This window comes from Peromyscus maniculatus, chromosome 13, assembly GCF_049852395.1.
Source record: "Peromyscus maniculatus bairdii isolate BWxNUB_F1_BW_parent chromosome 13, HU_Pman_BW_mat_3.1, whole genome shotgun sequence".
Lineage (NCBI taxonomy): Eukaryota > Metazoa > Chordata > Mammalia > Rodentia > Cricetidae > Peromyscus > Peromyscus maniculatus.
Genome location: NC_134864.1, coordinates 66,998,073 through 67,022,809, shown reverse-complemented (window position 1 = coordinate 67,022,809; position 24,737 = coordinate 66,998,073). Strand labels below are relative to the sequence as shown.

The following is a 24,737-nucleotide window of genomic DNA, read 5'->3' as shown; positions in this document are numbered from 1 at the left end:
TGGATATTATAGATCAGGGCTTTCTAAACATTCCCACTTTGCAATTCCCATTTATGAGTCTCCAGGTATATAAAATAGGTACATAAATCAGTAGAACATTTACTGATTAAAAAATCATAAAAATATTTTAAACAATTCTTTGAGATACACACACACACACACACACACACACATGATTTTATATATATGATTTTACCATTGACTAAAGTTAAGAACAAAATTACATAGTAATAGTATGGATGAGTTCCTCACCTTCTATGTAAAAGAAAAATGTTGACTGACTATTTGATACTGTATCTTGGCGTTCTTGATATTTTAATTTTGTAATAGTTAATGCTAAGAATGACATTCTGTGTAAACATGTACTACAAATTGGCAGATATTTGGAGCCATTTAAGAGACTTTTGTAAATTCTCTGCTAATCCACAACCAAAATCTACCTACAATATCTTTTTGTGAAACACAAACATCAATTAAAATTTTAATTCATTTTATGTGTTTGGGTATTTTGCTCACAAGTATATCTGTGCACCTCTTACATGTCTGGTGCCCGTGGAGCCAGAGAAAGCACAAGGCATTGGATCCCCTCGAACTGGCATTACTAAAGTCTGTGAGCCACCGTAGGTGCTGGAAATCAAACCTGAGGCTTCTGGAATTGTCACCAGTACTCATATCCACTAAACTCTCTCTCTCTTCTGGTCCTCCAACATTCATTTTTAGAATCAAATATTGTTGCAGAGTATAACCCAGGGATATACTAATTTGACATTTTAGGAATAACCATAGGAAAATATTGGGGTTTTCCCCTATAATTAAACCACAGACTTTACATGTGTAGTAAACATGTGTAATTCATAGCACATAGTAATTTCAAGACAGAGCTGAGATGTATCAGGTAGCATTTACTGGTGTGGTGTGACTTGATGGCATGCATGGTTCAACACAGGCAGATGCTGTTGGAAACAGCACTGTGTCTTTGATTTCAAATTGATTTTTGACCATTTGTATGTTAAGAAACTTTTTGTTCTTTACAACTTTTGGGTGACCTGGCATGATTGGGTTTATTATTCTTGTGTCTAGTACAAAGTCTATTACAGGCTCAAAAATAATCATGTCTGTCAGTTTTAATGACTACTCAACCTATGTCAGTCATGGAGAAAACATTACTGACTATTATCTTAATCAGGCTTTCTAACTTTGTTATTCACTGTGAACTCTTCATTACTTTTGTTTTACACATATTCATTTCATGTCACACAGTGTTCTTCGATGGACACTCTGATCCAATCTTGAAATTAGTATTCACCTCAGTCAGGTAAATTTTTCTTTTTTTGAACATAGGTTAGAAAAACTTGCAAATGTTTTCCTTTGGCATGTTTCACTTATTTATTTTATGTTTATTTATCTTTATTTGGGCAGGGTGGTGTTGTTTTCTTATTCACTACAAGGCAAGGTCTTACTATGTAACCAAGTTTGAATTTGAATGCTCTCTGTAGTTCAGACTGGCCTCACACTCATGATCTTCCTGCCTCAGCCCTTAAAACTTGAATTACAGGCACATTATGTATGCCTAGTGAAAATTTTAATTCAAGATGTATTACACATTAGAAAGATGCAGGTTGAACCCAGTTATGACATTCAATAAATACTCACTAACTTGCCTAACAGTGAAAGAAAGTATTGCTGAATTATATTCAGATGTGAATTTAGTCATGGGCTGTATGTCTATCACACTCAGATTTAGAAGCATGGCACATACGCTTCATAAACTTACATCTACGTAATTCCTTAATTTTGCAAACATATGTTTTGATATTTAATAGAGTTTTTCTCCAAAATGTATGTATGTCTGTATGTATGTCTGTATCTATCTATCTATCTATCTATCTATCTATCTATCTATCTATCTATCTATCTATCTATCTATCTTTTTATGTTTTTCTTATTTGTATTTACTGCCACTGCAAAAGAGGTGGTGGGACCTGGAAAAATGGAGCCTATAAATGAGGTGGACTAAAGTCTCATGCGATACCAACTTTATTCAGAGCATCTGACTATTTATACTCTGAGGGTTAAGAAGAGGCACATGGGCTAAGTGTACAGTCACAAAGGCAAGTTGCATGTGGCAAAAACATGTTTCTCCATAAGGCATATAAATAAATAACAATAGCCAGTTGTAATGAATAATCTGAAGTAAACTCATTCCTATCTGCTACACCTGGGAGAGGCATGGAAACACATTCTAAGAACAAGTCCATGTTTTGAAGAAACTGAGATCACAAGACTCTTGTTTTATTATCCTGAAGTTTTTTTGCAAGCATGCAGAATTCCCCTGACATGATTCCACTCTTGGATTGTGTTCCAACATCTCCCTGTTTTTTATGTTTTTAATGCAGGATATCCAGAGTGTATTGAGATGTAGATAATCTAATTGCCATTTGATGCATGGGTTTCCTGTAAGGAAGCAAATTATAAACATAATGAATAATATTAGAATAGTAAAAGCATTATATGTAATACTCTGCCACCAACAACAGGGATCCTAACTATGTCCAGTACTATTGGTTACATTATTATATTGGTGAGAAAAACATAGAGAATAGCTCAAAAAGAGACCCATATGATTAGTAATTCTGGTATCATATAGAATATAAGACCATATTTGCCTTTAATAGGAACACAAATGTTATGATGGCCTATGCAAATAGAAAGTGATTAAAATAAACACAATCCCTTCTTCAGATGAATGAATGAGCCTATTACAGCCCCAAGGTCCAGGCATAAACACAGAGTCATTAGTAATGATATCAGGAGCTGGATCCATCCAATCTACAAGTTGAAGCAAGGGCGGACAAGGAACCTCCCAATACACATGCTCAGAGGCACTCACCTCAGAGGCTTGGTCAAAAAGAGCTAGAGAATACTTTCTTCCCTTGGTGTGTAGGGCCTTAACTTGGACCCAGGTAGGCAAACTTGACTTCTGATGATCTGGTCGATATCTCCTTTTGTCCTTTAGCTTGAGGTTTGTTATCTTTCTGGTGGCTTCCACTGTCTCCTCACCGTCCATCATTATCCTTGATGGCCTAGGGCTGGAGGACCTGAAGAGGAATCCACAAAGTTTCTGTGGATCCGTCTGCAATGACAGATAAATGTACACAGCCCTTCCCAAATTACTTCAGGAGAAGTAAAAGCAGGGCAGGTTAATGCCTCAGCTTGATTATTTCCTACTGCAATAAAAAATGGAGGTTAGCATGTGTATGAATACAATACTATTTCTGGAAATAGTCATACAACCTATGACAGAATTTGAACCAATATTTAATTAAGGATTTATAAATTAACTATAATAGAGGAATCAAAACAGCCATCTCCACCTATTGGGCTGAGGAAAAAAGAAATATTAATAGACTGATAAATATCTGGACCACGAATCCCTAATATACTATTAGATGAACCATCAATAAGATAAGTATCTGCCTGAGGAATAGAAGAATGTTGGACAATTTTTGTAATCACAAATTCAGTTTGTATGAGAAAATTCCATTTATCAACTGAAAAATGATTGCCTGTCTTCACATGATAATCTACAGATAAAATTTAAAAATTCATATTGTTCTGTAATGTTCTTAAAAATGATTATTAGTTAAATGTAATAAAATATGCAAGGATTAAATCCAAAATCCATTTAATTGCTGACATCAGGTCCTCCTCTGATTTACTAATTAAGCAAGAAGAATAAAGTAAGTAATTAGTATTTTATGGCCCTTATAGTGTAAATAAATCCATTCCAAAGGTTTATCCTCTTGTGCTATAATACTTACAGAAGACAATTTAGTGGGGAATGTAGGTTTAAGGCAGTGAAGGATCCACATGATATGCAAATGCTTCTTTTATTCTGGATTCAAATAACTATAGTTCTCTCTTTCTTTTTGTTTCTTAAGATAATACAAAGACTATCCAACACTGACTTTCCTTCTTTTAAATAGATTGATTAGTACATAATTATGTATTCCCAAAGTAGGTCATAGCCAGTTAATATTCCCTAATAATTTCCGAAAGTTGTTAAGTGTTTTTAAATTGTCTTGTCTAATGGACATATTTTGGGGTTTAACAATGTTTCTAGTAATTTGTTGTCCCAAATATCCCACAGTGTCTGATTATTGTACCTTCTCAGGTGCAATAATAAGCCCAAATGTAGCTTATGTAGTACCTGAGTCATGTCATCTATAGATTGTAGCTCTTCCTCTTTGGAGGTGGCTAATCATTCATATAATGAATCATATAAACCTGAGGGAAGGCTTTCTTCACAGGCGCTAAAGCCTTTCCTATGTAGTATTGACACATAGTAGGGGTGTTTTTCATGCCTTAAGGTAATACAATCTGTTGATAACAGAGCTGAGGTTCTTTATGATTGAGTGAGGAAACAAAAATGGTGAAACACGTCTTACCATCAAGATGAATATGTATAACATAAAGCATTCTTTTAAGTCCAAAATAATCAAAGGCCAATCTTTGGGAATAGTTGTATGCATAGGTATACCAGATTGTAAAGCTCCCATTGACCACATGGTGGCATTAACATTCTGTAAGTCAATCAACAATCACCATTTACCAGATTTCTTTTTAATTACAAACACAGAAGGATTCCAGGGAGAAAAAAAAAAAGAGTTATATGTTCTCCTTCTCCAACTGCTCTTTTCCAGGTGAAGAGCCTGTAACTTTGCTTTAGAAATGGACCGTTGGTGCATATTTTCAACGACCCCTATAAAAAACTTACCCCATGTTTATGATTTTGTCGTTGTGGGAACATAGGTTCAATAATCCCTTGCAACTCTTCTCATAGTCCTTTTCCATTTTGATATCCCTGCTCTTGTGAAAAACAGGTAGCATTAGGGGTAGGAATACAGACCTCTACATGAGTTTGTTGTAGAAAGTCTCTTCTCCAAAAATGAACTCAAACATGATTAACGTGAGACTGTGGCACTGCTATTATGCCTTCTGGACCCATGCAGTGTAATTTTATAGTACTTTGTTTAATCTCCTTGGAGCTCATTGTTCCCAGTACTATCAGGGTTGAATTTACCACCAGGTGATGAGGGTGGCCATTCTTCTATAGTTTTAATAGAGGCATCAACTCCAGAATTAATCAATCCTCTAAAAGTTTTTCCTTTCCTTTTTAAATCCAATAGTGGTTAATCATTTTATTTCAATTAAGTACTTGAAGCTACAGCTTTATCTTCACTACCAAATGCTCCCTCACGAAGTGCATTTTCCACGAAGGGGCTACATAAGGCGATAATAGTAACTGAGCACTTTTTCTCCTATTTTAAATTGCCAGCCACTGGGCACTGTGATCATGACCACAGTTTCCCCTGTGTAGTCTTCATCAATGACTCCTGTGGTGATATATTGTGCACCCCAATAAACTTATCTGGGCGGTCAGAGAACAGAACAGCCACTATATTAAACATAGAGGTTAGGCAGTGGTAGCACAAGCCTTTAATCCTGCATTCTGGAAGCAGAGATCCATCTGGATCTTTGTGAGTTCAAGGACACACTGGAAATAGTCAGGCTTGGTAACACACACCTTTAATCCCAGGACTTAAGATCTTATGTCTTGCTTGGGAAAGATACATGCCTTTAATTCCAGGAAGTGATGGTAGCAAGCAGAAAGGTATATAAGATGTGAAAACCAGGAACTAGAGGCTTTTTAGTCTTTTTAAACTTTTAGCAGCAATTCAGCTGAGATCCATTTGGATGAGGACTCAGAGGCTTCCAGTCTGAGGAAACAATATCAGCTTAGGAATTAGTGAGGTGAGGTTAGCTGTGGCTTGTTCTGTCTCTCTGATCTTTCAGTATTCACCCCAATACCTGGTTCCAGGTTTGTTTTTATGAGTAAGACCTTTTAAGATCAGTGCTACAGACTCCTGTATGAACTATGATTCTCTTCATGGACAAACTGCTGTGACCCAATAAAAGTCCAACTATTCCAGGGAATATAGGTCCTGTGTGTAACTTAAAAGAACATTGGAGATGGGAAATGGCAATATCTTTAGGTCAAGGAATATCCATAGCAGCACTTCCTTGAGCAGCAGCTTGTAACAAAAGAATAGATTGGTTATAATCTGAAGCTGGCACAAATGTTAATTATTTTTGGCTTTAAACCCTCTAATTTTGCAGGTGCTGAGAGGGGCCCCTTAATTCATTTCCCTGTTGTTGACTGGTATTGTTATTGTTACTAGACAATGTGTTGCTGTCCTTATCAAATTTAAATCTGCATTAGCCCAATGTTTCCCTTTCTTGCATGTAGGGCATAAACTGGGAGCTCATGGGTTACGAGCATCCATCTGTTGTAAGGGCAATTTACATCGTTTATTTAAGTGACTAGGTCAGCAACAGTTGAAACATTTTAATGACATGTCTTTGAAAGTGTAGGCTTCTAAAGCAACATGTTTTGTACTAGGTTTTTAAGTTCCCATTTTTCTACATAACTTCAGAAAACCCATAACATTTCCTAACTCCCTCTGAGGTCTAATTATTCCTTGGCAATCTTCACTGGCCTTATCAAAAGCCAGCTGTTTTAATAATAACTCTTGATTTTGTTCCCCTTTTACTTATTTCTCAATAGCGTCTTTGGATCTCCCTGTGAAATCAGCATAAGGCAAAGAAGGACCTTGTATAATTTTTATATAACTACATCCAAATTTAGATCCAGTTTCATCCAAGAGGCTCTATCCCTAACATGTGTGTGAGGGCTGCAGGAGGTATGTTATTCAATGATAATCTGCTGCTACCCATATACCAGTCCCTGTCAGCATTTCATATGTGATATTTCCAGGATTACTCCTTAGTTGTCAAACTTTTCCATGGCTTCATCTGCAAGCCACATTTGCCACGGAAGCAACTGGGAAGGGTTAAGAACCATTTTAGCAACTATGAAAATCATATGTTAACCATTGTGCACTGTGGCTCCAACCAAAAAGATACTCATAACAATATGGAACAGTAGATCCATAGGAAGCAAAGGCCTTTGAAAAATCTTTCATCATATCCATTTCTCATCTCTGATAAACATTTTAATTTTGCCAAAATTAAACTGGAAATACTAAGTGCAGCTCATGAGGCTGGGGAGGGATTAGTGAAAGAATTCCATTTCCCTGCTGTGCCCTAGCTTGCCTAGGTTGTAAAGTTAGCCTTTTCATAGGCTTTCCTAAATCTTCATCAGGAAGTGGATACAATTCAAGATTAGATGTGCTATCAAATTCCTTACTCCATGCTTCAGGGTCATTTTCAGGCAATGGAGGATACACATCTAAAAGAGGCTCATGTAAGGGAGCTGAGGGGGTGGCCCGGCACAGTTATTGGTGCTGCTGATTTTGATTTTTGCCTGCATAGGGAAATTTTCTTTTTTGTCTCTTACCAATTTTAAGGTTTGATCATCTAGTTTACACCCATTTGTGAAATTATTCATCTCTTCCTAATGACTGATATATTCCTCATCTTCTAGTAACAATTTGAATCAATGCCCAAGTGACCCAAAGTTGAACAATGATCTTTCTTCCTTGTTTATATGCCCTTTTCAATATTCTTTCAGACTGGAGCCCATACTTGTTCATCTAAAGTTCCTTCTTCTGGAAACCAGGGATTATAATCATAACCAACTTGCAAGCCGTCTAGTAGCTGTGATTTTGATGCTTGTGGTCCTTCTTTCTTTAAGAAATGATTCACAAGCTCGATGTGGCAAAGTCTTCCTTGGTTTCTGCACCGTTATTCCCTCATCTCCCCACTCTCTTATCTCGTAGTGGGCTGGCTTCACATGCCTGATTTGTTTACCACACTAAGGGCAGTGGGACCTGGGAGAATGGAGCTGATAAATAAGGTGAACTAAAGCCTCATGCAATAACCAACTTTATTTAGAGCACCCAACAATTAATACTCTGGAGGTTAACGAGAGTCACAGGAGTAAAGTGTACAATCATAGACCAAGCCACATATAATGGACAAGATGCATGTAACAAAAACATGTTTTTCCATAAAGGCATATAAACAAATAACAATAGCCAGCTGCAACAATTTATCTGAGGTAAACTCACTCCCATCCACTATACCTGAGAGGGACATGGGAGCACATTCCAAGAACAATTCTGTTTTGTTTGAAAAAAACTGAGGTCACAAGACTCTTGTCTGGTTTTCTTCATATGTTCTCACAAGCACAGAATTCTCCTCATACCAGTTCATTTTGGACCATATTCTGACATTTTACTTTTAAAATTCTGGAGCATCATGATACCTTTCTGAAATTTGCATGGTGTTGGCTAATTTACAAAAGACAATATTAGCTTGCCAGACCTGTGGTGGATGCAGCAGATAAAACTGTGGTGAAAGTGTTTCTGTAGTGAGCTTTTCCACCTCATTATTTATATATGCTGTGCTTGAGAAAAAAATTGCTACATAACCACAGTGTTTGAGACTTACAGTTAAGGAATGAGATAACCAAAGGTCAATCTGAATAGTTTCAGACTCTGCATTTTGTGCTCAGCAAACTTAAGTTCCCTGCAAATTCCTGTCCTACTACACAGGAAACTCAGGGCAACCATACATCATACATAGGCAGCATGGTTCATACATAGTCTGGGTTCTACAGACAGACATCTTCAGGTACAATGAATCTTAATTCACCACTTATTTTTTTTAAAGAAAATTCATTATTCATTTTACATACCAATACATACCAATTCTCCTCTTCTTTCCTCCCACCCCTCCAGCCTTTCCCCACCCTCCCACCCCCATTCCCTCCTACAAGAAGGTAAGGCCTCCCATGGGGAGTCAGCAGAGCCTGGTACATTCAGTTGAGGCAGTTCCAAGGCCCTCCCTCTCCCTCAAGGCTGTGTGAGGTATCCCACCATAGGTAGTGGGCTCCAAAAAGCCAGCTCATACACCAGAGATGAATCCTGATCCTACTGCCAGGGGCCCCTTAAGCAGAGCAAGCTACACAACTGTCATTTATGCAGAGGGCCTAGTCCAGTCTCATGGAGGCTCCATAGGTGTTGGTCTAGAAAATATCATCCTGAGTGAAATAACCCAGATTCAGAAGGACAAACTTGGTATGTACTCACTTATAAGTGGATAGTAGATGTAGAGCAAAGGATAGCCAGACTACAACCCACAGTTCCACAGAACCTAGATAACAAGGAGGACCCTAAGAAGGACACATGAACTGCCCTGGGGAGGGGAAATAGATGAGATCTCCATGAGTAAACTGGGGATGGGGGGTGATAGAGGGTAGGGGGTGAGCGATGAGAACATAAGGGAATGGGATGGTTGAGTTAGAACAGGGATGGAGAGGGAGAGTAATGAAAGAGATATGATGATAGAGGGAGACATCATGGGGATAGAGAGAAACTGGGTGCTACGGAAGTTCCCAGGAGTCCACAAGGATGACCCCAGCTTAGACTACTAGCAATAGTGGAGAGGGTGTCTGCACTGGTTTACCCCAATAATCAGACCGATGAATACCCTGTCATCACAGAGCCTTCATTCAGTAACTGATAGAAGCAGATACAGAGATCCACAGCCAAGCACCAAGCTGAGCTCCAGGAGTCCAGTTGAAGAGAGAGAAGAGGGACTCTATGAGCAAGGGGCATCAAGATCATGATGGGAAAACCTACAGAGACAACCAAACCAAACACTGGGAATTCACCACTCACTTGAATGAAATAGACAATCTATTTATTCAATGCTAAGTACCCACACAGGATAACACAAAAGATTGCTATTTGGATTAGATTAAAGGTGATCAGGTATGCAAATGTTCCACAGTATCTGTAATATGGTTAGCTCTCAGTAAACATTAGTTATGAAGTTATTGGTGTAAAGTGTTCATTAGATCAGCAGTTAAAGATATCCTAGTTATTTTTTTTAAATTTTGCTCTTTAGTGTCCTCCTATAATTCCTAATAAAAAAGAATAATTTCTAATAAAAATAAAAGTTTTAACGACTTCCTAAAAATCATAAAGCATTCTTAACAAATACTTTATTTGGGTGATTGACACAGATCCGTGGAAATCACCACAAGCAGCAGTAGAGTGCATAATTTTCAAGGCGACCTTCTAAACTTACATTCTTAATGTTCTTAATTATAAAGTATTCTTTTGTTTCTATGAATATGGTCAATGAAGCTATTGTCTTTGTAATATAGTTGTTAATTTTGTAAAATACTTTCCAAATTCTCTTACAGTCCATAATGAAAAAGATCTCTGTCTCCTTTGATGAGTTTGAAGTCAGGGCTCCTTGCCAGGGACACAAAACAGAATGCCACTGACCTTAGCAGCATGCAGCCCGTTATTCGAGGAGGACGATAAAAGGATAGAAGTCCAACTGAAAGAAAAAGTGCTAAATGCCATTCTACACAATAATGACAATTCAAATCTGATCTTGCAACTTAGAAAGTCTAAGTTGGACAAGGGTGGCCTGCTGAAGAATGAAGTTAGTAATGTGCTATTTGAAGCAAATAGTAGTCTGTCTCTCCAGCAATTCCTTCTGAAATTCCAACAAAGCCATAAAAAATTGAGAGAGAACAACATGAGAGAACAACTTTTATTTTCAAATTGTTTATTGCACATTATTGTGATTCAAGCTGAATTGTCTCACACGGAAAATACATAGTCACTCTTGTCTTTTGAAATGTAATTCTGAATTTATTTTATTAACTTACATAGTTTTTGTGGTGTGTATGTGTGTGTGTGTGTGTTCAACATGCATGTGCTATGGCACACATGTAGATGTTAGAAGAAATCTTTCAGAAATATGCCCCTTTTTTATATGATGTGGGTTCTAGGTGTCAAACCCAGATGTTCAGGCTCAGTAGCAAGCTCCTTTACATAGCAACTTAATTTTCTGACCCTACTTTTGAAATCTGAATGATTCTTTTCTAGCCACAGATAAGATAGTTTGCTATATGCTTGTTTTATTTGTATTATAAAAACATACCTATGCCTGAAATACATATTCATCTGACAATTATCATAGTTGCATTATATGCTTTAACAATAATATATATAATATACTATTATTTTATTATTTAGGTATCATTTCTATAATTTAATTGCTTCAAATATTGGATGAGATTTTAAAATCCATGTATACTATGCTACAGTCACAAGTTACATAGTTAAGATATGGCCAAATATTTCAAAATAGGTCACAACATCTCACAAAGTTAAGCCTTTGTAAAAGATAATTTAGCTACTCTAAAAAACACTAAGATATCTAGTTTCTTTTCTTTTTATTTTGTTAGAAGTTATCAGCTAACCTTTAAGAAAAGTTGTTATGCTACCAGAATATAATTCAATTAAATTCAAAACCATTAACTTAATGGAATGTGATTTTGATAAAATGTTGATATACTTCAGCATGAAAGGGAATTAAATAAACAACCCTAAATAAGACAAAGAGGTCAGAGTTAAAAAAACAACAAAATATGTCACTGTGGTATTGAAAGAAATTCACAATCTGTTTCTTACTTTGATCACAATCTGGAAAAAGAGAAAGTGGAATGCAACATGAGAGTGGCAAAGAAATGCTCTTGTGCATGCATCCAGTCTCCACTTCACGGAACTGACCAACAAAACGCAGCAGCTAAGATCTGCACTGGGAGATGCAGCACTGTGAGACACAGAGACCCCCCCTTCCTTCTGCTTTTATCTGCATGGTCATTTCCACCTTGAAATAGCAAAGTCCTTTACATCCTTGATTTCATTTCTATGTATTTTCCTGCATGATTAAATTTTTGACTTATTTGGAAATAACTCAACTATTTTTCAATTTTTCATTGAAAACACATAAATACTGTCACATATACCTTTATTCATAAGCAGTTGAATATACATAACAAAATTCACAAAAAATAATTTAGATAATCAAAGAGAGATTGACAAAAATGTTGAGTTTTCATAGACATTACATAGACTCTTTGAAGTCTTTTGAACAAAAATCATACCAGAAATTTTCAAAAGATATTTTCAGATTCCTTCTTTCTACTATAATAATGATATTTCTTTTTTATTTATCTCATTCTTTGTCTTCATTTCTCTTATCCTAATCTTTTCTTTCATTCAAGTTTGGATTTATTTCTTAGACAGAGACAGAAGCCATTCTTCTATTGATTCTAGCCACTCTCTGCTCTCAATATTTTGCCTTTGGACCAGTCAGCTATTTAAACTATAATGCTCTATAATAACTTTGAAGTGTCCTTTAATTAAAGCATTAAGATATGCATTGCCCATCATGGGGCTCAGAGTCAGTGACAGTTTAGTCCTTGTTGGCCTTGCTGTGTCTATCTGTACAGATCGTGACTCTTATCTGAGGTTACAAAGGGTTTTTTTTTTCATGGGTATTAGGGACTCTAACGACCAAAGTGAACCATATAAGTGCCTGAGATGTCATATATTTTCTGAAATCTGGCTAAATTAGTTTATAAACCCATGGTAATAAAAGTCAATAAGCATTCTTGAAGCTTTGTAAGAGAGGCACTATAGTCACATAGCAAAATATACCTATTTATAATTCCATAAAAAGAACAGTCAAAGAATATAGAAGAATGACCCTATAACATGATACCCAATTCCCCAATGGCTTAACATGATATTTTCCTAAACAAAGAAAGTTTGCTATCCAGGGACAGATCCTTTGTGTTAATCATTAGGAAGAATTTTGGTTCCTTTGTGGCTATTTAAACTGAAAATACAGAATCTGTTTCTGGTCTGTGAAAACTGAGAATACACGAGGAAATCATGACAAAGAATAAAAAAAATTCAAATCTGGTCAATTGAGCTGAGATTATGGCTCTGTAGAAAAAGTGCAAGTATTCAGTCCTTCAGCACACACATAATAGACTGATGTGGCCTGTGCCTCTAACACCAGCATATGGGTTGTGAAGGGTCCAGAATCAGGAGGATTCCAGGTTTTTTCTGGCCATCCCTTCTAGCCAATACAACAAGCTCTAGGTTTAGTGAGACTTCCAGTCTAAAAAAGATAAATTGAAGAACAATAGGGGAAGACAACTGAAATAGACCTCTGGCTGTCACATATATACACATAGTGCACACAACACATACACTTTGTACAATTAGAATTAGTATATATAAAATAAAAATTCATGAAATATTACTAAAATGGATGGTATAGAAAACTGATTTGCTATTTAAGATCATTCCAAATAAAGGTGAAAAACCGAGTGTGTACGAGATATATTTGTGGTTTTTTACAGTGATAACAGCCACATACAAATGATGAAAATAGTAAAGGCAAACAAACAACAGTAGAAAACAGGCAGAAGTGATATAAGAAGCAGAGAGGGTCTTTAAAAGTGACAATACTAATTATGAAAGGCAGAGGCGATATTGAAAATCTTCCCAGAATAAGGCGAAAGACACAAAATTCCAACATATGTTACAAAACAATCTTAGACATGGAAGTATGTTTATATGTGTCAAAGTGTGTCCTAGAATTACAAAAAAAGCAGTAATGGCAAACAGTTTAAAAAAGAGTTGATAACATGTTGTCTCAACTATAAGAATCATTAAAAAAAATACAAGGAAAGACATAAATACAAGAGTCTGGACACTTGGGAACTGAATCATCAGAGATAATGAGAGGAGAAAGATTAATAGCAAAAGAACCAATTGTCATTAATAGAACTACTAACCTGAGCACTGACAGCCAATGACTCTATTATTAGAAATGTAGACAAAATAAAGGGATGAGCAGAGTTCATGACCTACCTTCTGCACCAAAGCACCTCTGTAGAAAATATTTGTATAGTATCAGTTTTCTACATTTCAGCAATTTAAAAGCAATTTAAACTTTGAAATGTTTTCCAAGTCCTCAGCAATCAGAGCTGATAGTGTTCTTAAAGTCTTCAATAATACTAAGATTCAAGTTGCTGAGATGATGAATAACATACCCGGATTCGCATAATAGTACTGACATGCCAACATGGGCCTCCACACTTTCAAGTTTCATCTTATTTCTCATGTATTACACTAGACCACAGTTACAGGAGATTTGGCCTCCAACATGACAGTAATGGTTCTAGAACTGTAGAACAACACACACTGGGCTGCTGAGAACATGCTCCATGAACAATACTGTTCTGTTCTGTAGACAGAAGCTGCTTTGTGTCACATACTATCAGAAAGGAAGAACAGCTGGCATTGTCCTCACATAATTGTCTAGAGAATACAAAGACAATCTTAGGTGTTGATGAAAATTATTTTCTAGTTGTGGGATGGTTCCTTTTATCAGCTGAGTAACTGCACTGATCATTCCAGACTGTCTTCTTTGCTTTGCTGTTAGAGACATCACTAAACCTACATTTTATCCCAGAGTAGCTGATAAAGAGTTATATATCATTAAAAGCAAAATAAAAATAGAAACCAGGAAATTTTTCTCAGAACCATAAGATTGAACAGTTCTAATTCTTTTAATATGGAGTGAACTCAATTTTGGTGTTTCCCATACATGTTTATCATATGTTTTTCCAGGTACTTATTTATGTACAATAGAAAAATCTAGCTCCAGTGACATAATTTAGCAATAGAAGCATTTTCCATTCAAGCTGTGGAACCTGAGTTTGTTCCTAAAACTCATAGTGGAAAGACAAAAGCAAATCTTGGAGGATATCTTGTGATCTCTAAGGTGAACATGTGCACCACACTCATACGTATACCATACATACACACACACACACACACACACACACACACACACACACACACACACACACATTCACAGACATACATAAGCACATGTATACACACACTGATATACAGTACACACACATCACATACTCACCCACACACACATGTAAACACATTCACATACACTTTCACACACCATATACACACACCTAACAAACCACCACACACACACACACACACACAAACACACACACACGGTAATAATAAAATAAAACTTTTTTAAAAAACAAAGTGCAGATAACTATAACTTGCTTTTAAAATAGTCTGATCTAATGTATTTCAGATAAAATGTTTTTAGTTTATTTTAAATTTTTATAAATATATTTCTCCACCAGGCAGTGGTGGCGTACTTACGCCTTTAATTCCAGCACTCAGGAGGCAGAGGTATGCAAATCTCTGAGTTCCAGGCCATCTAGTCCAGGATGGCCAGGGCTACACAGACAAACCCTGTTTTGGAAAAAAAATATCTATTTTCCCAAAGCACAAGTGATTAACCACTGGTTGTTCTCTGTGTGGTATGAACTAGTCAGTAATAGTTATGACTCTAGTTACACTTCTAAATGTACTAAATCCCTCAGATACTTCCATAGCTGTTTGTGTTACTCCGAGTACATGTTGTAACTGAATTGTATTTTCATGGAGAAGAAAACTAATTATTTCCAGTGCCTTAACCCCTTAAGTGTGTGTTAAAATATACCTGCTGGGTTTTAATAGGCCTGGAGTTTACAAAGTTCTCTGTGGTTATGTGATCCTGTCTATAGAATAATATAGAATCCATTGGTTGTTAAAGTGACTAACCTGCAAAATTAAAGGACTGCAATTTAATGACTTCAACAAGGATGTAGCTCAGTCACTGGTTCTAGCAATGAAAATGGTATGTGTGATTCTAAACTTCAGTACACTTTTATGAACTAGACTTTTAAATATTACTGATTTCCTTGCACTGTGGCTGTCACTGGTACCACAAGGCAGCACTAGACATGGTATCTGAAATGGAAGGATAAATTCTGATAGAGTCTAGAACAGAACACAACAGCCAGGCAGGTAGTCAGCTGTGTAGATGCCGCCCAGTGCAGAATACTGAAAAAGTCTTGCTCAGACTAGGGAAAGCTATGCTGCCCATAGCAGCTTCTCCATGTTCTACACTGGACAAGACACAAGACAAAATAATCCAAATAATAAAAAGTGGTAGCTAGGAGTTACTGACCTTTCCGGAGACTAAGTATGCTTTTCAATAACTTTGTAACTTGAGGATTACATTTAACCTCACTTTTAAAAACACATTTGTTTGCCCTTTTGACCTAACCATGATTCACCCTACCTCTGTGCCTGTCCCATATGCCATGGTGTATTTCCTTTACTTTTTACAAAGACTGACTTCTCTTACATTTTGCAGTTTGGTATCTTGTCAATCTCCACAGCATACTGTGTATCTTTATTCTATCAGATACAACATTTTCCTGTGTAAACAAAAATGAACATGATTTATCTTAAGTTCACAAACACCATATTCCTTGAAATCATTACAGTTAAGTAATGTAGTCAGACTAAATAGCCTCTTCTCTTTCAAAGACTGTTTTACATTTTATTTATTTATTATTGTGTATGTGTGTTTTGCCTGTGCATACTCTGTACAACACAGGCATATTGTGACAACAATTATTTGTTGCAGCAGCCTCTAGTCATCCTATGTCTCTGAATTGTGACATTTTCTTGTAACATGAATTGCTAAATAGTCTTATTAATAAAAAACCCTGAGCCAGATATTAGGGTGAAAGCTGCAAGATTAGAGGATTAGAACAAGCCACAGCCACAAGTTCCTACCAATAGGAAATCCTCAACCCAAGAGAGCTACTTCCTGTATACTCACACCTTACATACCTTTCTGTGCCCTGCCATCTCACTTCCTCTCTCCACCCAGCTACATCACTTCCTCTTTCTGCCCAGCTCTATCATTTCCTGTCTGTCTGTACAGACCTCCAGATCTCTATGGTTAACTAGTGCTGGGATTAAAGGCGTGTGCCACCATGCCTGGCTCTGTTCCCAGTGTGGCCTTGAACTCACAGAGATCTGGATGAATCTCTGCCTTTGGAATGCTAGGGTTAAAGGCGTTTGCTACCACTGCCTGACCTCTGTGTTTAGTATAGTGGCTGGCTTTTTCCTCCCATACTCAGATAAGCTTTATTTGTTAGAGCACAAATAAAATATCACCACATTTTCTTATAGAATCCTTATTTCTAGTCCTTATTCATGTTAGGATTGAGATATGAAGGATCCCACAGAGGTTCACATAACAGGGAGTGTGATTGCCGCTGAGTTCTTGGAAAGTCGTTGTATTCTAAAGGCTGTGACCCAACTTGATGGGTTCATGACCCAGTGATGTGATGGAGAGGTAGAGAAACTGGCCCATGAACCCAGCTGGAGTAAGTAGGCTACATCCTCACTCTTCCTTCTCTTTGCTTCCTGCTGCAGGAACGTGAGCCATTCTGCTTCACCACCATCATGTTCTGCTCCACCACAGCCTCGAAATACCCACATTTACCAACTGTGGCCTGAAAGTTTTGAAACCACAAGCCAAGAGTGAATCTTTCTTTGTTTCCCATATGTACTTGTTGCTGCAACAACAACAACGAAATCTATTACACTTTCAGCGTTGAGGATGTTACACATGGAATAAAAACCTGGACTTCCAGACTCTCATTTCACTTTGTTTTTGTGATGAAATGTAAGTATATATGGATTTTTTTAAAATTTTTAGGATGTCTCAATCCGTGTCAATTGTTCCACTGCAAGCACTTCCCCTTTAAAGAAACAGAAAACTCTATCAATTTTTTAAATGAAAAAGATCAATTTTCTAAATGGAAAAGTTAATATGCAACTTGAAACTTTATAAACAAGAAATGTTCAAGAATGCCTTAGAGTTCTAGCTTAACTGCTAAGTGGATCCCTTCTTGATGACACGTTATTTTCTACCATGGTGTAAGATGGATAACACAGTTGGGCATGTCATCTACAGCACCTCATCCCCTGGTGTGATAGTGAGAGCTGGGGAAGGGAAAGCTGAGGCAGATGCCCTGCAAGTAACTAGGTAAAATAGAGAATCCTGAGTCTACCATCATACAAAAAAGTGTGTGGTGATATATCGTGCACCCAAATAAAACTTATCTGAGGATCAGAGGACAGAGCCAGCCACCAGATTATACAGAGAGGTCAGGCAGTGATGGCACACACCCTTAATCCTATCACTCAGGAGGCAGAGGCAGAGACCAGTCTGGATCTCTGTGAGTTCAAGTCCACACTGGGAACAGAGCCAGGCGAGGTGGCACACTCCTTTAATCCTAACACATGAGATCTCATGCCTTTGCTTGGGAAGCACACACACCTTTAATCCCAGGAAGTAAGATGGCAGGGCAGCAAAAGATATACAAGGCCTGAGAAAACAGGAACTTGCTTTCTTTAGACAGGATTTTGTAGAGGTAAGCTAGTGGCCAAAGCAGTTCAGCTGAGACCTCAGGGGTGAGGACTCAGAAGCTTTCAGTCTGAGGATTTGTGGAAACAGGATCGGCTGAGGAGTTGGTGAGGTGCGGTTGGCTGTGGCTTGTTCTGCTTCTTTGATCTTTCAGCTTTCACCCCAATATCTGATTATAGGTTTCTTTTATTAATAAGATGGTTTAGAAATTTGTGTTACAAAAGTGTTTTGATTCACACTTTTCACTTTCTGAAGTGATTAAGTGCATTATATCCTATGTTGAAACTTGCAGCCCTTCTTGGGATAGAGAAAAAGTGCAACTTACAGTGTTAAAATATTTTGATACAAGCTGATTTTTTAAACTTTATGCCTAAAATGTGCATATATTTTTATGTTTCTAATTCAGATAAATGTCAACAATGTTCCTTAAAGTTTCTAAAATAGAACAGAACCATAAAAAATCACTATTATACTCTAGGACATGAAAATTAAAACTAAACAGCAAATATTTGACAAGTAATAAAAAATTATAAAAAAAATACACTGTATCATCTAGAGCTCTTCTTGATGAAACAATGGGTAAACTTTCTAACTGTTCTCAATACTCTATGAAAAACTACATAAAGTCATATTAGTAAAGACAAATGCTGAAAATTAAATGTATTCATTTTAAAGAAAACATTAAGTTGGGAATACTCATTTCCTTATTTAAAAGATATTTTAAGGCATACTTTATAACTCTCTTATTGTCAGGGTGCACAGTAACAAATCTTTTGCAGGGGATGTAATCACAGTGTCTTGGACAAGGGAAGACAGGATTATTTTGAAGGTACAAGGAAGTGCTCTAATACTGCAAGCTTTGCACATTTGTAAAGTTATTGAACATATATGAAATGCACACTTTTAAGTCTTCTTCACCTGTGCCCACAGCTCACATGCTGTACAGGATAACAGCCCCTACGCTTAGCACCTCCATCTACTATAGCATCCACTTGTCATCTCACACCATCCCTGTTTACACTTTGCAGATATTTTTGCTTCTTTTCTTTTAAAGCAATACAAATAAATTACCTCTGGGTATTTGAACCAGATTTTATTCTGCTATTTCTTACCTTTCCCTTCTGTTTACAAAACACTTAAAAGATGTTTAAAAGAGTCAATACAAATGCATCTTCCTATGCAAAGCTTCCCTAAGACTCATTCTTAGTTAAATTCTTCTATAGACTCCCAGAGTTGCATAACTTTACAAGGCCAGCAAACAACACCATCTTCCAACCAATAAAAATTGAGCAAATAATCCCAATAATTGTCTGGCTCTATAAAAAAAAAAACTACAAATGCCGGTTTAGAGTTTAAATTCTCGGGAGGCAGAGGCAAGTGGATCTCTGTGAGTTCGAGGCCAGCCTGGGCTACAGAGTGAATTCCAGGAAAGGCACAAAGCTAAACAGAGAAACCCTATCTCGGGAAAAAAAAAAAAAAAAAAAAGAGTTTAAATTCTCTATTTAACTGATTGAAGAAGCAAAAGATTATCAAACCTTCCATGAAGAAAGTTTGGGAGTTTTAAAACATTTTGAGTTAACCACTTCCTCTAGATGCTCTTTAATTCATGTTTTGAATGTTCTGCAAATCTCTGTACACCATGAAAACACAACTAAGTGATACAGATTTGTACACTTGTAAAAACAGGTAAGATTAATGATTTATGCATTACTTACTATTTCAGTTTTGATGAGCTCCATTATTTAGCAACTTAAAAAAACAGGGTCAGACATTATAACTTAAAAAACAATGTCTTAAACATTTATTTCTGGGTTTCCTTAAAAACCAAATCTTCTCATATCAGTATACACTAATATAAATTTAATTATTAAACATCTTCTAGAAAAATATTACTTGAATAAAAGGATTTGCCTACACTTTTATTTATGTCTTATTGGCTAATAAAAGGAAATGTTGAAAATGAGGCTTTGAGAAATAAGAAACTAAAGGCACAGTTTTCTGTAAGTAATTCCTGACCAGTTGGGTCATGTTTGGCTTAGATCCACTGGAGAGACTGTTTTAGAAATGTCCTCTCTGCCTGTGATTTTTATGGCAAGTGCTTAAGGTATAGAATGTGTTCCATATTACTTATGATCATAGTGTGCCAAACTAATGAATTAAAAATAGTTAATGTGGGAAGTCAAAAAGAAATAAAAGATCTTTGCCAAATTGGAAGAGAATGGACTCAGACATGCCTCCTCGGTATGGAACAGAGACATTCATCATGTGCTCTCTGTGTGTGCAGGATCATGACAGTGTGGGTATAAATAATTTACAACAGATGTTAATGTAAAAATGCATTTTTATTTTCACAAAATTCTCACACTTAAAAAAGATAACTTATTTCTGTTTGTGACACATTAGTGATTTCAGTGTATTTTCTAGTATCTTACTATAAAATAGATTCTGGCATGAATAAAAGAAATTTCAGCAAAGTAGATTTAAATGCCATGTAAGTCCAGGTGTGTGTTTGGAAAGCTGCAGCTCAGACAGATCCCTCAAGACACCTTCTCTTCAGGAGCCCTGATTCTGCTATTTCCCAGGGGCCAAAGGATTATTCTGTTCAATGCCAGAAAGGAAAACATACTTCACATTTGCATTTGCTTATTACGAGTTAGATGAATTTTCTTGCATGCAAATAAAAAGAGTAATTTAGAACAATGAAACTTCAGAAACAGATAACAGATAAAAATAAAACTAAGATTTGCAAATGGGAGAGATAATAAATACTGGTTCCAGTAGATGTCAAGCCAAAAATACACCACTCTTCAAGGTCCACTTCTTTTAGGTCTATGGCCTTTTCTGATCCACAACCATTCAGGCCCTGTGCATGCTGTCTCAGTCTCTGTGACTTCATCTGAGCTTTGATCATGTTGATTTAGAAAATGTTGATTTCTTGGTGTCTTCCTTTCTTCTGGCTCTTACACTCTTTCTGTGTCCTCTTCCACAGGCAGGAACAACCTTTTTGTTTTTTAACAGTGGCATAATATTCTCTTTCATGAACAGGCTATCATATAGTTGGCACATTATACAATACATACTGTTTGTATTTCATGTGTATTGTATAATGTGCCTTCATTACACAATGCATACTGTTTGTATATTATATGTATTGTATAATGAGGGCACATTATACAATACATACTGTTTGTATTTTATATGTATTGTATAACGAGTACATTTGATTTATCTATATTTCATATATTTCTTCCAGTTTTATAAATACTTGTATCTACTCAATTTTGGTCATTTGAATAACAAACATTATTGGAAAATCCTTGAAAGTTCTTGCAAAATTATTAGAAAATAAACATTCTTGGAAAAAAATTCTTAGAAGCACCTAGCATATTTTACTCTCTGGTGTCAGCAAAATGATTTACAAATTATTTACATCTATTGTTCACATTTTTAACTTCTAAGAATGTGATTGATGAAAGTCAGATTACAACCTAATTTTCCATGGTATTTTATCACATTTTAGGTTATATATGCATACTCACACATTTCAAAGTCCTTGGTTTAATACTATGTCTGTTTAGCAGAATAATAGTAGCAGGTTCTCTTCTAGGGTCTATGATCTGTTAGGTGCAAGTTCTTTACCTGACAACAGTGTCAGTCACAAGTTTCACCTATGAAGGCTTTAAATCCAATCAGAAGTAGCTTGCTTCTCCCATGACATTCATGCCACTATGGTACCAGTAGGTGTGTCTTGTCAGGCAGTTGCTCACAGGGTTCACACCTAGATAAAACTGATGATTACTTTCCTCTTTCATTGTATGCACAGCACCTTCCAGTACTATGAAAGCTATTCAGTAGGGATGAAGCTCTTAGGTAAGGACCAGCTTGATAGCTCTATGTTCTATGGCTCAGTTTGTGGTATCTTCAGCAACAGGATCTTATTTTTTAATTTTGGGAAGTAACTAAGAGCACTGACAATCATCTGTAATATTTTAGAGTTTTTGGGAACTCACTAGCCAACAAATCCAAAAACAGTAACCTATTTGGGACTGGGTTGTGGTCTTTCCTTTTCTGAGCACCATTCAAGTCATGTAGTTTGCTGTCAACAAGACTTTAGGGCTTTCTTTATTAGTAGAACGTTGGAAATATAAATTGAGCCTATTCCCCACTTTCTCTTCTATCAGGTTTGGTGTAGCTGGATTTATGTTGAGGTCTTTGATCCACTTAGACTTGAGTTTTGTGCAGGGTACGAGATATGGATCTATTTGCATTCTTCTACATGCTGCCATCCAGTTATGCCAACACCATTTGTTGAAAATGCTTTCTTTTCTCCATTTTATAATTTTGGTTTCTTTGTCAAAAATCAAGTGTCCATAGGTGTGTGGATTTATGTCTGGGCCTTTGATTCAATTCCATTGAACAATATGTCTGTTTTTATGCCAATACTATGCTGTTTTTATTACTATAGCTCTGTAGTAGAACTTGAGATCAGGTATGATGATACCTCCATCAGTTCTTTTATTGTACAGGATTATTTTAGCTATCCTTTTTTTTCATATGAATTTGAATGTTGTTCTTTCAAGTTCTGTGAAGAATAGTGTTGGACTTTTAATGGAGATTGTGTTGAATCTGTAGATTACTTTTGGTAAAATGGCCATTTTCTACTATGTTAATCCCACCGAACCATTAGCATGGGAAATCTTTCCATCTCCTGATATCTTCTCCAATTTCTTTTGTCCTCAATAACTAATATGGGACCTCATGAAACTGAAAAACTCTAAGGCAAAGGACACTATCAACAGGACAAAAATGGGAGCCTGCAGAATGGGAAAAGATCTTCACCAACACCGTATCTGACAGAGGACTGATTTCAAAAATATATAAATAATTCAAGAAACTAAACATCAAATAACCCAATTAAAAATGGGATACAGCTATAAACAGAGAATTCTCAACAGAAGAATCTCAAATGGCCAAGAAACACTTAAAGAAATGTTCATCATCCTCAGCCAGCAGGAAAATGCAATTCAAAACAACTTTGAGATTCCATCTTACACCTGTTAGAATAGCTAAGCTCAAAAATGCAAATGACAGCTTATGCTGGCAAAAATGTAGAGCAAGGGAAACACTCCTCCATTGATAGTGGGAGTGCAAACTTGCACAGCTACTATGGAAATCAATATGACATTTTCTCAGGAAGTTGGGAATTAATTTACCTCAAGATCCAGTGACACTACTCTTGGGCATACAACCAAAGGATGCTTAATCATTCCACAAGGACACTTGCTCAGCTATGTTCATAGAAGCTTTATTTGTAATAGCCAGAACCTGAAAATAAGTTAGATGCTCTTCAACTTAAGAAGAGATAAAGAAAGTGAGGTACATTTACACCATGGAATATTAATCAGCTGTTAAAAACAGTGACATCATTAAATTTGAAGGCAAATGGATGGAACTAGAAAAAAATCATTCTGAGAGAGATAACCCAGACCCAGAGAGGCAAATATGGTATGTACTCACTAATAAGTGGATATTAACTGTAAAGTAAAGGATCACTGTGCTACAATCCACAGATCCAAAGAGGCTGGTAACAAGGACAGCCTAAGGGGGGACTCCTGAATCTTCCTGGGAAGAGGACTAAGACATCTCTTAGGTGGACTGGGGGTTGATGGGCATGGGAACATGAGGAATCATGTTGGAAGTGGATGGAGGGGAGAGTATTGAAAGAGATGACTGGAAATGGGGTGTATTTTGGGGTCAGGTAGAAACCTGATGCGAGGGAAGCTCCCATAGATCTACAAGGATAGCCCCAGTTAAGACTCCTGGCAGTGGTGCATGCAGAGCCTGAACTAGCTGTTCCGTGTGATCAGATTGATGACTACCCCAGTTGTCATCTGAAGCCTTCATCCAGTGACTGATGGAAGGAGATTCAGAGACTCATGTGTCAATAGTTGTTTCTGTCACACCAGCAACTCCCAAATACCCAATAGCCACTTCCCAAATAAATGACTTGGAAGCTTAATATTACTTATAAATATTCATCCCCATAGTTCAGGCTTATTACTAACTAGCTCTTACACTTAAATTAACCCATACTTCTTATCTATGTCAAGCCATGTGCCTTGGTACCTTTTCTCAGTATGGCATTCTAATCTTGCTTCCTCTGTGTCTTGCTGGTGACTCCTTACTCTGCCCTTCCTCTTCCCAGAATTCTCCTAGTCTAGTCACCCCGCCTATAACTCCTGCCTGGCTATTGGTCAGTCACTATTTTATTAAACCAATTTGAGTAACAAATCTTTACAGTGTGTAAGAGAATTATTCCATAGCATTTATTATTTACTATAATTTATTTACTATTCCACTTGCTCAGTTGGTAGAGCATGGGACTCTGAATCTCAGAATTATCTGTCTGAGCCTCACCTTGGGTGTCATTTGTAATCAGAAGTTTCTCTCCCACCCTCCAGTTCCCAAATAATCACTCAGAGGCTTAATATTAATTATAAATGTTTGGC

The 24,737-nt window shown here is 36.7% G+C and overlaps 1 long non-coding RNA gene across 1 annotated transcript in view; it reads right to left on the bottom strand.

The window, feature by feature from the left end:
- Positions 1 to 285: 285 nt before the first annotated feature.
- The window catches only part of LOC143268241 (uncharacterized), a 39,691-nt gene continuing 15,239 nt past the window's right edge, over positions 286 to 24,737 (bottom strand). Inside the window, exons 2-3 of the long non-coding RNA XR_013043928.1 lie at positions 2,891 to 3,098; positions 286 to 2,454 (exon numbers count right to left, since the gene is read on the bottom strand). This is a non-coding gene — a long non-coding RNA (uncharacterized LOC143268241). The remainder of the gene's footprint in view (positions 2,455 to 2,890; positions 3,099 to 24,737) is intronic.